Genomic DNA, 16,456 nt, shown 5'->3' on the forward strand with positions numbered 1-16,456 from the left:
ATAAGTTAGCCACCAGCAGTTGTTACTGTAGCATAGTCAGCAGAAACTCAAGAACTTCTAGTACATAATGTACTAGACAGAGGAATGCAAGAGTGTACGGACCCAGTGCAGTCTGAACAACTAGAGGTCATGGATAGAGCTAGTTTTTTTTTGAAGCAACAATTCTGACTCGTTCCTGATAGGCATGGCTTGTCCATTTAGTCCCCTAGCTATTTTGGAGTAGCACCTATACCAGAGCCTCAGTCTTAGGAGGAGGGAATGCCACATGCCATGATTGTGTCGACAGCAGAGGAGGCAGCACCGGATGTGGGCATGGCTCCCGCAGATGAGGAGGACAATAGTGATGCAGAATGGTCATTGGAGGACTTTTCCAAGGAGGATTATGGGTCGGATGAGGATAGGTGCAGGGACTACCTCAGGAATATGAAGTCTGCATTAAAGAAGGGGCATGATGTGGCAATTCAGGCTATCACTCAGCGAAGGGAGTGGCATTTGATCCAAGTGTATATTCATGGGATTTGTCCTAAGTGATTTCAAACTTGTTTTGTGGATAGATGTTGGCTGATTGTTGAGACACCAGAGATGTTGGCAGATTGGGCCATTGAGCCAGAGTTGGGATCGAGTGACACTCTGATGATGAAGTTGGCACATGAGATTGTGGGACTGTACAAAGAGGTTTATTATGCTCAGCAATGCACGGAGGCGGATAGGGCAGTAGACAATGTTGTAGCTTAGAGATCTCTAGTGGTTGAGAAAGAGGCAAGAGAAAAGTTAGCCACTGATTTGGTCGACAAGCAGGAAGCATGGGTAGTAGAGCGGGCAACACTATTGAAGGATATGGCAGTAATGATACAGGAGAAGGATGCGGCTATCCAGGATAAAGTAGCAGCAGAGCATGAGTTGTAGTTGGCCAAGAGATAGGCTATGGATGTTGTGCTTCTACTAAAGGAGGCTGTAGAGGTTAATTCATAGATTTAGATAGATCTACGCATCCAGACTGACCAGGTGTATGAGTTACGTCATCAACAACACTCTTCTAGGACACTTCCTTCTTCTCTCTAGTATTTCTTTTATTGTTTTTGGGTTGTCTCCTAATTTTGCTAGTCGTCAGGAGATGAATTTTATTTTTGGGGGGGACGATGTCATTGGTAGAAATTGTGTATCAGCCAACAGGACCCTTTGGAAAAAAATTTGTATTTGGCTGACGGATACCTTCAAGAAGGTTCCTCGAAAAGTATTTATAACCCCTTCAGGAAGCATTGTATTCATCAGATCTTATCATTCAAGCATAATGTAATGTTCTGGCATATGCAAATAATAATAAGAAGAGTTTTGTTGTTCGTGTTCATGTTCATTATCTGTGTGTAATTCTTAATTAACCTATGCCGTAAACACTACCATGTTAAATCTCAAGACCATATCTTTCAATGGCATCAAGATTTCCAGCTTGAAGGGATTTCATCCTTCAAACTATTGAGACATAATCTCCAAAAAATTTTCCAATTTTTTTGATATTTCCAAATATACTAAAAAGAAGCTCTTCCCTTTCTTTTATAGTGTTCTCACAAGAGCTCAATCCTTCATTTTCTCAATGTGGGATAAAACATCACTCCTTTTATGTAACTTATGTCTCCAATGTGTTATAAAATAAAGGGGACTCTTTTAATTTAAATATTTCCCACAAACTATAGTCTATGCATTAATAAAGTTAAATATTTAAATTTAACTTTATAAAATAGCTTTATCAATGCATAACAAATCTTATCAATCATAAACAAGTCTCCTTGTCGATTTTAAACAATTACCATCGACATACCGCTACTACTGGATGTCCGACCATATCCAAGATGACTTACTATAAATAGTGAGTATGCCTAAAGTTGCCTCAAAACCCCTCAGAAAGACCTGCAACTGAAACTATCAAGGCCAAATGGCCTCTAAGTCCCTTTAATGTCTTGGTTAGCCTACGCGACTATGGGAAAATAGGCTAATGACAACATCATGCTATGAATGCTAAAAATGGGACATTACACACTGTACATTGTTTATGAAGCTCAGTAAACACTAAAAACTAACTTAGGTGCTTGGTAGACACTGTATTCTAACTATTTGGCTCAGAAACAATTGAATGACTTAATTAACATTGCAGATTGAATGATAAGATTAGTAGCAACTATAGAGCTCAGTAGCAATGTAACAAATTGACCAAGTGTTGAGTCATAGATAGACAAATTGACCTTAATGCCAACAATCCCCTCCTTTGGTATTAGTGACAAAATACTTATTAAAACAAAAATCTAATCATTCAAAACTATAAGTCAAAAACTTCCTTTATCATTTTTTTGTGTCTTCAACTCGGTTTTGACTTCCATCTGCTATGGCTCGGTAACATACTTTATTTTTCTAATCTTTTAAAAAAAAAATTGTAAAGGTATTTTTTGCTTATCCATACTACTCCCCCATACATATATCTCTCCTATATACATACAAATGGAGTATAATATACTTCTTCTCCTTTACAATATCTTTCCCTCTTTATATATTATTACTCCCCCTTTTTGACATAAATACCAAAGGTGTATAATATCTATAAATTTTAATACCAAAATGTGACAAGAATTCAAAATGTACCTTTAGAATAAGTACCATTGTCTTGTCTCAATTCTCTTGTATTACCTTGCTTGCATGCAATACAATTTGAACTTCTGCTAATAATTTCATCATGTGATCAACTATGGAGAAGTTGTTGTCATAGATGAGTGTCTTTACATGTGCAATGTGTTTCTACAATGCATCCATGTTTGGAAGAATCATGCCTTGGATTTCTGCAAGTGTGGACCTGATCTTGGCTTCTTCCTTCAATAATCCTACCTATAAATTTGTTAGATATCTGATCTTTGAATAATGTGCAAAACTATGACTTGGGTCAAGTGATAGCTAGTGCACACTTGCCTTCATATCTTCATCTATCTTGCAAAATTTATCCTTAATATCCTTAGTAAAGATAGATGTGTCACTTAGTTTCACAAATAATGAAACAACATTATTAACAAAGGTTTCTAGTGAACCAAGAATAGTAGCTAACTCTACTTGATCTATTGTAATTCAAGTCCATTCAAGTCTTCATTATATTTATGGACAATTTCTGCTAACTAGTCCAAAATGGATTGTTTTCCATCAACCTCAATACTCAGAGCATCAATAAATATGCTTTTTATGTCTTCAAGAACTAGATTTTATTTCTTATTTTCTTGCTTATCAGCTCTCTTATTCAATAGTTCACCCATGGTATTCATTTGATCATGGGTGAGGATTGAGATATCCCAATTTGGAATAACAATATCTTAATCTAGATCAACAACTTTTTCTTCTTCTTTACTCTTTTTTGTTAGAGTGGTAGAAACAATTTATTTACCCTTAAAAACTTCAATGCTTGGTTGAGACTAATTCTCAACTATCATTGAACTAGCTATGGATATACTTGGAATAGAAATAATTGTAGAAATTGATGGACTAGAAATTAATGTTGAAATGACACTAATAACAAGATTACCTTGTTGCTCAGTCAAGATTGATGATGGAGAACCTTGTTGCTCAGTAGATGAAGTGTTGGGCACCTCAGTCAATGTAACATTTAGCTGAATAGATTTAGAGCTTGGTTGGGTGCTTGGTATAGTAGTGGTATCCACAACCAACTCAGTAGAAGCTATCTCTAAGCTAGATTGTGCTAAGGTTGTGCTCAAAGAGTGAGGAAATGAGGCCATGACTGTTGTTACAATTTTCTTTGCATAAGTTTACTCAATAGCTTCATGTTCTTCCTCCTCATCATCCAGATTGACATCATCTAGCTCATCATCTTTTATTTCTACATCTTCTTCCTCATCTTCATCGTCATTGTCATCAACATGTACAAAAAAGTCACTAGGTTGATGCAACTTATAGATATTCTTCCATGTAGTTCTAGCTATCTTCACCACATATTCAATGTACTTAAGAAATATCATACAATTTTTTAACTTGAGAGTGAACTTCTTCTCATTTTTCTTCAAGGATTCATTTACCTCCTTCTTACTAATATTTGGCATGAGTTTCTTCAAGGTCTATTCAAAGCTGTCATTAGTAGTCTTCTGTGCATTTTTCCATCTAGGCTTTATTGCCTGCATAAGTTCATTATAAATTTGTTGTGCAAGCTCATTTGGTGAATACTTCCATTTTCCCAATTTGGTCATAATATTATCTTCAATCTTGCTTTTCTCTTCTACATTCCTTGTCTCATACTTGAGAAATTTGAAAAATGCCATGTTAGTTCCTTCTTCCATATTCTTCAATCTTTCTTGAAGTGTAGGTGTAGATCTCTTGAAAATAATCTGCTCAGCTTCATCTTCACCTAACTTCAATTTATTCCTGGACTTGGTTGCCCTTTTTATGAATATAGTAGGGGATGACTTAGCAATTCTAGTTACAATTACCTTATCTTTCTTTCTTAGAGGCTCTTCTTCCTTAGATTTGGCTTCCTCTTCTTCATCCTCTACATCATCATCTTCTATATCATCACATTTTCCCTCAGTAAGAATTAGAGGATAACTTGCTTGCTTAGTGCTTTTCAATAGTTTCTCTACTCTTTTTCTTCCTTTATTTACTACTTGAGGTAGCTTGATCTCAAGCTCAATTCATTCCTATCCCTCATCATGTGTTCCAAAATATGTGGCTTTAGGATCCATAGGCTCATTCAGCAGAGCCTCTATGATATCCTTGGTGTCATCAATGTTAAACTCATACTCTATAGGTTTAACCCATACCACTCTAGGTATGACTACCTAAATGTATACTTTTTCATAGTCCACCATGAAATAGATATCATCCTTGTAATGACCCTTTTATGTCATTAGTAGTATGGAGAAATATGTGTCAAGCCCTTGGTTTCCAAATATTGATGTTCAAGTTTAAATGTGTCATCCACACACAATTCCTTGAATGCCTCATTCATCTCTAGGTTCTAAGTTCCTAAATAGAATAGTGGTAAAAGGAATGGATTTCATGCACAAGTAATACCTTAGGTAGAATTTGAGACTATGTACTAGTTGGGTTAAGTGCCTCTGCAATCACTGAAATCAACTTGAAATTAGGTGCCTTGCAATTGACTCCACAAACCAACATTTTAAAATCTTTCTTTTCTTTGCTTCTTGAAGATGCCATGCTTGGTAGGGTTTCTAAAAACTCAAGAATTCTTCAACAAATACTCAAGTCTCTCAAGGGCTCTAAATTCACTCTTCACAAATAACTCTAGAAATTAGTGGTGAAATAATGCATTCAATTTCTTTGTTTTAACAAATTTTCTCTGTTCAATCACCATTAATGCTTTGTACTTCATACTCACTCGGTGATAGACTATCCTCCACTTGGCTTATTCTTTAATGCTTGGGAGACATCTACAATTCGGTAGAGTCACTACCACTCAGTAAGAACTACCAACTTGTGTTTAAAACATTATGCAACCCAACCTTGCTCGGTAAGGTCTTGTGACCTGACTTTGCTCAGTAAGAACTCCTGCTTTCCATCATGCTCAATGAACCCTATTTATCTTGAATGCTAATGTGGATCTTTGTTCTTTTTGGTTGGAACTAATGTTAGATATCTTATTCTGAATAATAGCTCCAGTGATCTCCATAAGGAACTAAGTTGAAATGATTGAGCCACCCAACTCAATTACTTGGGTGTCAATTACTTCATGATTTTTATTTGCATTCTCTAGAGATTTTGGTCCATTGTTGCCTCATTTGTTTTCTAATATTTTCAGCTTTGGCTTTCTTTTCATCTTCAATTCTACTTGTGTTCATATAGTTCTTGGAGAGATGTCCAAGTTTTGTAAAAATAAAACATCTTTTTGTAGTATCTATTTTCCTCATGTGATGTTTCACACAATTTTCTACAATGTGCCCAAATTCACCACACTAGTGACATCTACACCATGTAATGTATTGTAATCCCATCCAAATATTACTTTGACAATTTTTTATGTTGGGTTCCATTGCTTGGTTTTGCACTTTGAAGATTTGTGTCCTTGTTTCTTGCAATGTTGACATTTACCTTCAAACTTAGGTTTATCTTTACATTCACTTGCTCTATGACCATGCTTATTGAAATTATAACACTTTTCATTGAATTTTGCTTTACCATTACTCTAGTATTTTTTTGATGTATGACCTATCTTACCACAATAATTGTAAGTATGACTTTTATCTTTTGTGCTTCTTGCTTAGATGATTCACCTTCTTCTGTGTATCTTATTCTAGCTTTTCCTTTGTGTCTATATTGACTTTGTTCATTCAATTGATTCATGCTTTCCTGATATTTCATCATTCTTTCATAGGTTTTTTTTTCAATGTTGAGATGATTCTATAGTCTTTCATTCTCTGATGTTAGATTCATAAGCTATTCATTTGCATTAGTTAGTTGATTAATGAAGCCTTCTTGCTGAAGGGATAGTTGTTGAATTTCATTGTTCTTTCCTTCTATCTCTTCTTTGGCTTTGTCTTTTTCTTCCATGAATTTACATAATCTCACTAAATGGATTTCTTGTTCTCCTTTTAGCTTTCTGACTTCTTGAAGATTGGAATTCTTTTCTAATAGGTCTTTGATTATTTTATCAACTTCATTTGAATTTCTTTTTGGATATATGTCTTCAATTCTTTCTTTAGTGTAGAGATTGACATTCATTTGTACTGTAAGATCTTTCCTTCTTTTCAATGATTGAGAGAGTTGCTCATTTTCTTTCTTGAGTTGTCTAATGGCCAATTCAAGATCCAAATTTTCATTGTTAATAGCCTTATCTAGCCTATATACCTCCATTACCTCTAATCTTTTCTTAAGTTGTTAAACTTCTAATGTGAGAACCAAAATGATCTAATAACAATTGTTGGAAATATAAGGTAGGCAAGGTTACTAAGAGGGGAGGGGTGAATCAAGAACCAATAAAATTTTATCTTACTTCACCAATTAATCCTTCATATAATGTTTTGATCTAATTACATGCATAAATAAACATTCATAACACATTAACACAAGATATGGTGACCCATAAACCTTCTAATTAGAAAGTAAAATTGGGATGGAGATGATACCCACAAGCTTTAGTATTGTAGTATAAAGTTAACCTATTAAGGATTACAATTGATCAATTCTGGTGATCTGCCCTATTAGGAGTAATAAAGACTATGAGGTCCACCTTGTTAAAGGGTTTACAAACATATAATGAAGTATGCACTTGGTTAAGATATTTAACAAAAATTATTAAGTCTACCCTATTAAAATATTTGACTAATGCACCTATTAGGATGAACCAGTTGTTGATCTTTGATTTGTAGCTTTAGTTTTGCTAGTTGAGATTCCTTGTATTACAATGATCACCTGACTATGATAGATAAATCTTTGATGTCCCTTATACTACTTATAGCATTCTTTAATTTTCACTTCTTCTCATCATATACTCTTCAGATACATTCTTGTATATGATACAATGCATTAAATATATACCAATCCAAACAATAACTTACTAGAGTTGGCTACAATACCAATTTCATCATAATTCACAAAGTTAGCCCAACTATTGTAGCTTGAGTTATAAAGAAAAACTTGGTGATGTTATGATACATGACAAACATTGTCAACACTCGGAAATCTTTGGCACTTGGTTGAACTTGATACTTGGTCCATACTAATCACTTCCAAGTAGCTTGAACTTGGTTAGCACTATCTGACTTAATGAATCCTAAGAAACTCAGTAGCAACTAGATCACTTAGTTGACACTGCATGACTTGGTCAATTGTAGATCCACTTCATTAACCATATGATCTTGGTAAACATGTTTGGACTTGGTTAACACTATAGAGCTTAGTTAACACTACAATCTTCTTCACTCTAACTCACTAGCTTGTTAGCCTCTACTATGCTTAGTTTGTATTGTACATTGTTTATGAAGCTCGGTAAACACTGCAAATTGACTCAAGTGTTGGTAGACACTATATTTTGACTACTTGTCTCAGGAACAACTAAATCACTTGGTTAACACTACAAACTAAATGATAAGCTTGGTAGTAATTGTATAGCTTGGTAGCAATGTAACTAATTGACTAAATGTTGAGTCACTGATAGACAAATTGACCTTAATGTCAACAATCACTCCTATAGAAATATATAAATAGGTTTTTGGAGCTTATTATTGGAACTATTAGACTCTTAATGATTGGGTGAATATTGTTGAGATCTGCTACAAACATTTTAATAGTATTTAAATTTCTATCAACTCCAGTAATCTTTATCCTAACATGGAGGAAACTATGGTATGGGGGATAGACTCTAGTAGATATTTCAAGGTTTCATCTATGTTTAGATCTGAGGAGAAGGGAAACCCCCACCACCCACACACCCCCTCCCCCAGAACACACACCATTTTCCAAAGCTTGGATGAAAGGTCTAATCCCTTAAAATAATATTTTCTTTTGGAATGTGCTTCAAAATACAAATTTAACTCTAGATAATTTGGAAAATAAAAATAAAAAAGGTATTTATATAGTGAACAGATGCAATCTTTGTAAGATGTAAATTGAAGACATCAATCACCTTTCATAAAATGTAGCTATAGCCAGAATGTTTAGGGATCCCTCCTTTGGTATTAGAATATATTGTGGGTTCATCCTAGTAATATTGTTGATTATTTTTAGGATTGGAAATGTCTTGAGAAAAGATCTGATATTAGCTTCCTATGGAATATTTCTCTTCCTCATCTATGTTGGGGCATTTGGAAAGAAAGGAACAACATTTTTTTTTTAAAGGAAGCTCCTAAATGGGTGGTGGGATAAAATATTATTAGGGCTATCAAAGAAAAATTTATATCTTAGAATAAAAATACTGGTGATGTGAATATTAGTAACCCTATGAAAATAATAGGAAATAATATTAAACACAATGAGCGCATAGAGGGTGTGATATGGAGTTCTCCTCCTTTCGGTTGGCTAAAAGCTAATTTCAATGTTTTAGCAAAAGGGAATCGTAGAAGAGTTGGGTGTGGTGGCAATCCCTATTGGTCATTTGACTAGCCATAAAACAGAGGCTATTGCTACTATTTACAATGTTATAATGGCAGTGGAAATTGGTTATACAAAATTATGGATGGAAGGTGACTCCTTAAACATAATTAATATGCTAAATAACAAGAATATAGTTACATGGAATATTGAAGGGAGTATTATGGAAATTAAAAATCTGATTAAATTTTTTTGAAAAAGTTATTATACCTCATAATTACTAAGAGGGCAATAAAGTGGTTGACTGGAAAGCTTATAAAAAAATTGTCTACACAAATGAGAAGTTGATATGAATGACAACTTCAGAAAGGAAAGAGAAATGATGGTGATCATTAATTATGACATGAATAATGCAATTGATGGATAGATTATGTGAGATTTTGCATATTAATATGGCAAGTGATGGCTTTATTATGGATTATTATCATTTTTTGAGGGAGTGCCTATTCATTATTACTAATAGGATTGGGCACATTTTTTGGGTGAAAATATTTTTCGAGTTAAAAGATATAACTTTTTTTTGTGAATGTTACCTTTTTTATAGAATTAATAGATTTGGGTGCGCTATGGGTAGGAAGCCAAGGAAGTAGGATCCTTCAAGATGCAAAGAATGGAAAGTTAAGCGTGCAATTTGGGAGATACTCTAGAAGGGTAAGATGACAACATATATTGAGAAGTTGCACAATTTTAAACCCCACATTACTAAATATTTATTTAAGAATTGATCTGAGGAGAGGGTTACTCTTCATGGGGTTACAGTGGATTTGATGGAGGAGTTTATAGCTAAGATTAATGATCTTCCTATTGTTAGAGTAATTAGATATTTTCTAATTAACTCTACTCTACTTAAGCTAAACTTTAGGTATCTAATAATTAATTTCTTTTAGTAATTATTATGATAAAACCTAGATTAAATACTCTTCTTGTATTTAATAATTATCTTATAATTATTAAATACCTAGATTAAATACTCTTCATGTATTTAATAATTATCTTATAATTATTAAATACCTAGATTAAATACTCTTCCTGTATTTAATAATTATCTTATAATTATTAAATACCTAGATTAATTACTCTTCATGTATTTAATAATTATCTTGTAATTATTAAATACCTAGATTAAATACTCTTCCTATATTTAATAACTAACGTGTAATTATTAAATACCCTAAAGAGATTTATGTTACCTTTTTGGATTTTAATCTCCTTTATAAGGACGATCTCTCATTGTAAACATAAAAAATTTGAGATAATTCAGTTTTTATAGCAATTCATTTTTTTGCTTATCAAGAATGTCTTATCTATGGATCTGGCTATTCAAGCCTCCATAGCTTTTTGCTTCTCTCTTCTATAACAGTTGTTTGCATGCAAGTGATTCTTAGGAGCTATGGGGTTGATCATTTATCAACTTCAACATGGTATCAGAGCACCAAATCTTCATGCCCCTATTTTGTTTGTAAGAGATTTGGCATTAGATCTGACATTGGTTTTTAGATCTAAGCACACGACATATACTTTTCTTGGCCACCAATTTTTTCTTTCAGCATTGGCCCTTTGCTCGGCTCTATGTTTTTGGCGGTCTAATTTTTTTCTAATAGGGGTCATTTTTAGGCATTTTTTGCCTTGATGACTGTTTGACCATCAAATTTGGGCTTGTCACTTATTGATGTCAATGCCACATCAGCATTTCTTGTCACCTCCTTGACCTCTGTTTGGACCTACCTTTACTTTTTGTTCATTTCTCTGGCATACAGATTCAAATTTTTGCAAACAAGATATCACTAGAAAGTTGGTTTTGAGTTTGTCATTGTGGTATAGGTAGTTTTTAGTTTTCATGATGTTTTGATGCCTTTTTTCTGCTATCAAAGTTTGGAGTTTTGTTTTTCACTTTGGAAGGCATATCTTGAGTGTCCCATCTTTATTTTTTGAAAATGGTATATTTTTGGAAAGCTAGTTTTTTTTAATTTTTAGAAATGTTGTAATTTCTTCCAGATTTTGCTCAATGCTCTTTCTATCATATTTTTTCCTTTTTTGTATTATGGTGGATATCTTGGGTGTTTTAGGTCTAGGGATCATTTTCATGGTATGAGATCTCTTCTTTTGGGTTGTACTATCTATTGTATCATCTCTTTGCCCTTTCTAATTATTTTTGATATCATTTGTAAGCATTTTTAATGCAAATGCACTAAGATAAAGTGTCACTCCTTGCTTTTTGGATCTTTTTCATCATTGTGACTTATTGTACTTGCACTACATTATAAAGTGTCATGGGGGGACAATTGTTTTCCTTTTAGTGCCCTCTTCCTTTGTCAAGTGAGTGTAGCTTCCACAAAATTAGCCCCATGATGTGTCAATGACACATGCCTTTATAGGTGTTTGTACCTCTTCCTCACTCTTGATGTTCTTGGTTCTTTCTACAAGGGAATTTTGTCCCACTTTCTCAGTTGCTTGTCACCTCATCCTGTCTACATTAGGGGGGTTCTTATGTTGTTTCTAATGCTTCCTTGGTTCGATGGAGTGACTTATGTATTCAGTATTTGATCCTATGTACTAGGCAATTGTAATAGTTGGATACCTATGTATTTTGGTGAGATGGATCATTTACTATATAAACACTCTTCTTTTCATTCCTTCTTTGGTTATAGCCTTCTATTTTAGAGGAGGTTCTATAGATCAATAGTTTACTTTTGATAGAGTTTGCAGCTTCTTCATGCTTCAGTGGTTTTCTTTTAGATCACTCTTTGTTCCTAACTTCTAGGGCATTCCTCTAATTGGAGTTTTCTTTAGTCCTTCAATAGCTTTTTAGCTATCTCTTTTTGGAGTAGGGTTTCTCCTATGTGATTTTCTCTATTTCTCCTCTTTTCATAGATTTGGTTGTGCTTGGATACCTCATCAAGCCTTGTTTTCTAGGACCCAAATCTTCTTTCAGTAGTAGTTTCTAGGTTTTTAGCTACTCCATAAGTTTATCTTAAGGTGGCGTGTTAGAGTAATTAGATATTTTCTAATTAACTCTACTCTACTTAAGCTAAACTTTAGGTATCTAATAATTAATTTCTTTTATTAACTATTATGATACAACCTAGATTAAATACTCCTCCTGTATTTAATAATTATCTTGTAATTATTAAATACCTAGATTAAATACTCTTCCTATATTTAATAATTATCTTGTAATTATTAAATACCTAGATTAATTACTCTTCTTGTATTTAATAATTATCTTGTAATTATCAAATACCTAAATTAAATAATCTTCCTATATTGAATAATTTGTTGGAAATTTGATTGAAAAGATCATTGTTGAAGAATGAAGAAGATTGATTGCAAAGAAGGAAGAGTGTTGTTAAAAGAATATTTTTGATCATTGTTTTGTCATTGATGTCAAACTTGCTATTTGTTGGAATGAAAATTTTTTATAATATCCAAGCACTATCACTTAGTTGATTGATGAAGAGGGTTTAATCAATAAGATGTAACAAAAGCACCTAAGGGAAAGGTTGAGTTATAGTTTTGTAATGAAGTGCAAGGATAAGTTAAGATAATGATTAAATGATGTATTGATAATATACTTGAAGATATAGAGGTTGGCCATACTTAGAAACACTGGAGGAATAAGTCACAACAAGGTTGACTGCAAAGCTTAACTAAGTTCATTAGTGAGTGTTGAACAAGCTAGTTCAAGCCGAGAAAATTCTCAGTTAGTGCTAGGCAAATGAAAAATCTAGTATGTGTCGAGTGATACAAAAGGAGTTGAGCATGTTCAAGTGCTGAGAAAAGTAACAGGTGTTGAGCATCAGAAAAAATTAGTAGGTGCGAAGGGATACAATAGGTGTTGAGCATCAATAAAATGTAGTTGATTATGAGTAACATAGTATGTGCCGAGCACCAGAATTTCAATAGTGCCAAGCCATTGCATTATTGGAAAGGTCAAAAATTTTCCAAATCTAAACCGACAAAGTTGTTACCTTAAATTTTGTGAACTAGTTGGGGGATAAGGATTATGAGCTGGTGGCACAAAAATTTATGTAGACTATTTTTGAGAAAATTTAAGAGGATTCTTCAAGATGTTTCTTGAAGGAACAAAATGTGGGTTAGATTCAGTGAATCCTACCTAATCCTTTTGAACTAAAAGAAAAGGAGGGAAGAATCGAGTAGGAAAAGCATTTCCAGACTTCTATTTAAGGAGTCATAGGCCAAGAAGAAAGAGTTGTTGGTGTGCCAAATTACGAAGTGGTTGAAGTGTGTCAAGAAGAAGACATCAAGGAGAAGGAAGAATAGAGCATAGAGACTCTACTTCAATTAGTGGTCATAAAAAATATTGCACTGGTACATTGAGCATGAATAATAAAGGAGATAAAGCTTGAAGGGAGGGCAAGCTGTCAAGAGCTATAGAGACTGTACGCCAACCAATGTTAAGAGCTGAATAGAGATCTAAAATTTGCAAGATAAGTCATGAGTTGCAATCAGGTCAAACCCCTTATTGTTACTCTCTATCCATTGTATTAGTTAGGGTAAAAATTCTATGGACTTAGGTTGGTTTAATAGCCATTTCTAAATCCTTTAACAGAGTGGCATTCCAAGTGAATGTTTAAAGTCCTCTAACTAAGCCCACTTCTAACAAGGTGGTTAAATCCTTTTAACCAGGTCATATTTAACAGTGTGTTGTAGCCTTTAATAGGGCAGGCCTTTCACATGGCATCACTTCAGAAGAGTGAGAATTGAGTAGCATATTACTAGTGGTTTTTCCCAAATTGAGTTTCACGTAAATCACTATATTATGTGTTGATTTTCATGTATGATGCTTGCATGTTGATTTATAGTAACTTGCTAAGTAGGAAAGTTTAAGCTTGGATGAAATAAAAATTTTGATGAAAAAGGTTTTAATTGGACATTTGGACCTTGAATAATTAATTCACCCCCCAACCTCTCAGTTATTCTAAAGTATTTCTAATAATTGGTATTAGAGCCATCTATTGATTTAGTTTGAAGGTACTAGAAGCAGGAAGATCAAGATGTCCAAGAGAGAAGTTCCCAAGATCAACAAAGATAACTTCATTGTATGGCAGAGTCTAATGAAATTGCACCTTGGATCAAAAAGTGATTATGCAAAAACCTCAATTTGAGTTGAACATGTAGATCCAACTGGACCCCTCTTTATAGATGGCCTGAACAAAAGGAAGGAGCATAATTAGACAATGCTAGAGATTTCCTTTGCACTCAGTTATGTTCAATTTAATGACATCAAAGGATGTGATACTAAATTTAAGATGTGGAAAGCCCTGTCAGATATCTATGGAGGAGATTAGAATGTTCAAAGAGCAAGGAGAGAAAGTCTCATAGGAAAGTTTGATGACATGAAAATGGAAGAAGGTGAAAATGTTGCTCGATATGCTTCTAGAATGAAAGAAGTGGTAAATGCAATAAAAAGTCTAGGTGGTCATTTGGATGATGATACTATTAATAGAAAATATTCAAGAACTTTTCTCCCCATTTATGCTAATAAAGTTTCAGCCATCCAAGAGCTAAGGTGTGTACCAAGAAACACACTAACCTTTGAAGGTATAGTGGGAAGACTTATTGCATTTGAGTTGTCCAACTTTGCTAACTATAGACTTGAGAATCTTGAATCTTCTTTCAAGGCCAAGCTAACATTGAAAGATATTGAGGAGGTGAAATCAAAGAAGAAGAGTAGAAAAGGAAAACATGCATCTAGTGACAGCAACACAGATGAAGAAGATGTGGAACAATTCGAAGCACTACTGGCAAGAAGATTCCATAGAGGCAAAGGTAAATTCAAAGGTAGGCTTCCTATCATTTGTTTCAATTGCAATGAAGTAGGACATATTGTTGCAAGGTGTACACAGAAGAAGAACTAAAAAGAAGGAAATAAGTACAAGAAAAAAGAGAAGATGATAGCAGAGATTATAAGGATAAAGGCAAAAGATGCTACATTGTTGAAGAAGATTCTAATGAGAATGATGATGAGGTGGTCTTTGTAGCCATGAAGGATGAATTAGATGAAGATGAAGCAACAAAACTAATGACTTGTGTGAACAAGAATGACAAGTGGATCATAGACAGTGGATGCTCACATCACATGACAGGAGATAAAAGTAAGTTAATTACCTTTACCTAATATGATAGAAATAGTGTTAGATTTGAAAATGATGCTCCATGTCAAATCAAAGGAAAAGGTTATATCAAGCTTACAGAGAAAATTTCATGTGATAATGCATACTATGTTGAAGGATTGAACTACAATTTGTTGAGTGTATCACAGTTAGGCAATGTAGGTTGCAAAGTAGAATTTGGAAACAAAATTGCTAAAATCTACGATAATGATGGAAATCTGATAGGAAAAGGTGAACAAACTAGGAGTAATCTATTTTTCATAGATATGCAAGATGCAACATGTCTTATTATTAGACTTGATGATGTGTGGTTATGGCATAAAAGGATATGTCATGTTAACTTTGACAATCTGAATAGCATCAGCAGAAAGAAGAAAGTTAGAGGATTGCCTAAGCTAAAGAAGCCTAAAAATACAATGTGCAAACAATATCAACTTGGAAAAATGACCAAGTCAAGCTTCAAAAGAAAAACCTACACTTCTAAAGAAATACTAGAGTTAGTCCATACAAACTTATGTGGTCCAATAAAAGTGCAAAGCTACCTAGGAGACAAATACATAATGCTATTTGTAGATGACTATTCTAGGATGATGACTACCATGTTCTTAAAGAAAAAATTTGATGCATTTCAAATGTTTAAGTGGTACTTGGCCAAGGTTGAGAAGGAAATAGGTAAAAATCTAAAGTGCCTAAGATTAGACAGAGGAGGAGAATTTACATCAAAGGAGTTTGAAATATTTTTCAATGATAAAGGTATCAAAAGGCAAACATTAGCACCAAGAACACACCCACAAAATGGAATTGCAGAAAGAAGGAATAGATTAGTAATAGGCTATGCTAGAACATTGATGATGGAGAAAAATGTTGCTCTAAAGTAGTGGAGTGAAGCTGTAAGTATTGTTGTTTACACCTTGAATTGAGTTCAAGTCAAGAAAAGTACAAATGCAACACCTTTTGAACTTTGGTATGGTCATTCTCCTAATGTAAAATATTTCAAATTATTTGGTTGTAAGTGTTATATTCTTAAAGACACTAGAAATGGCAAGTTTGATGCAAAAAGTGATGAAGGCATATTCTTTGGATACTCCACTAGAAGTAAAGAATATAAGTGTTTGAATACTAACACTAACAAGATTGTGGAGATTGCAAATGTAAATTTTGATGAGTATGCAGAAGTCCAAGTTGATGAATCCAAGAAACCAGAAGATTATATATCCTTTGTATACTTCTATGAAGGA

At 33.7% G+C, this 16,456-nt stretch overlaps 1 pseudogene; it reads left to right on the plus strand.

Annotated features, from left to right (window-relative positions):
• Positions 1-258: 258 nt before the first annotated feature.
• Positions 259-16,456, plus strand: part of LOC149533160 (phosphoenolpyruvate carboxylase, housekeeping isozyme pseudogene) — a 33,486-nt pseudogene continuing 17,288 nt past the window's right edge.

This window comes from Cupressus sempervirens, chromosome 10 (genome assembly GCF_028749045.1).
Source record: "Cupressus sempervirens isolate cs-2001-9-10 chromosome 10, ASM2874904v1, whole genome shotgun sequence".
In the NCBI taxonomy this organism is placed as follows: domain Eukaryota; kingdom Viridiplantae; phylum Streptophyta; class Pinopsida; order Cupressales; family Cupressaceae; genus Cupressus; species Cupressus sempervirens.